Source organism: Epinephelus moara, chromosome 10, assembly GCF_006386435.1.
Source record: "Epinephelus moara isolate mb chromosome 10, YSFRI_EMoa_1.0, whole genome shotgun sequence".
NCBI classification, from domain to species: domain Eukaryota; kingdom Metazoa; phylum Chordata; class Actinopteri; order Perciformes; family Serranidae; genus Epinephelus; species Epinephelus moara.
The window spans coordinates 29826155-29827629 of NC_065515.1; positions in this window are offsets into that span (position 1 = coordinate 29826155).

Sequence of the window (1475 nt, forward strand, 5' to 3'; positions counted from 1 at the left end):
GTGCACAAATTTCAACAGGGTAGTGTTGTCTCAAACCAAACACAGCCATTGTGCACTTACCGGAAATGACGACCACAAATTAGCTAGTTAGCAAACTAGCATTAGCATTCCCGTTATCGTTCGCGGTACCAAATCATTACAGACTGCTAAATTAACCCAATAAACATACTGCTGGCTTATACCCGACAACAGTATAGGGGTGCTTGGTGCACTCAACCCCATGTATAACTTACATTTGTACAATGCAGCGACGTTCACGGTCACACAGTCCTCGGCCGCCATTTCCAGTTTGAAAAGTGGTCCCTCCCCTTCTGCTACGTAGCAAGATGGCGACCATTGAGTGCGAGAAGTGTCCATAGTTCCACACTCAACTTCTTGACCATTTTGAGTGCACCATCCGGGTACTCATAGTTAACTGCATTTTTCCATACTCCCCAGTGTGAACGCACTCAAAATATTAAGTGTTAGTACAGAAGTATGCAATTTGAGACACAGCAATACATTTTAAGATAGCTACCACATGGCTTTAGCTTGCTAGCTAAGAGTTGCCTCAAATCAAAGCTATTACCTTTGAATTTTTCCATGTGTTTGAGTTGTAAATGAAGCTGAAGAAAGGAGGACGCACAACTCCAATATTTTTAAAACAATTGGTGCAAGTTGCAGAATGATTCCAAAAAACTTGTGGGCAACAGCACTCACAAAAGACAAAAAAGTCAAAATGTATAATGTACTAGGGCAACACACGGTCAAACAAACGTTTTGGCCTAAGCCTTCTTCAGTGTATCAAACAGAGACAGAAACAGAGTTGTAAATGACTAATAACCTACATGCTTTTAGTACGAGAACAATATCGATATAAAAAATTACTCTGACCCATAAAAATGGCAAAACACCGCCTCACCTCAATGTTTTGTGTGTGTTCCACAAAATGAACAGTGCAAAATGAGCAGAATGTCAAGCCAATTGTTTGATATCAATCTAATGTCACAGCGCCCTCTAGTGTGGCTGTAATAAGTACGGTGACAACCAACCCCGGTTTCCCCTACTAATACATTGCAACAGGTATGAAGAAGAAAGAAGGGAGTTAAAAACAGGACCAAGTGAAGAAAAGTACAGAATTACATTAGGGAATCTACTTGGAAAGACGTCAAGAAATGTACGTAAGCTTCTATTTAATTACTTTAGAGTAACACGAATGACAAAGTCGGTTTATAATTTGGTCTCCTGCCAATCCACTGCTCCCCCAATAGTATGTCTCTGCAGACCCGGAGACTGCAGATTCAGACCCGCAGTTCTAGACCCCTTGTTCTAGACCCCTTGTTTTTCGTCCCCTACTGGACGGCTGTATAACTGCAACTAAATCAGCATCTCACCCAAACACCACTATTTGAAAGAAGTTAGACTTTTAATGCTTTATTACAATTTACAGTTTTAAAATTTTATTACACCCGAATAAAAATACCAAGATTTAATTG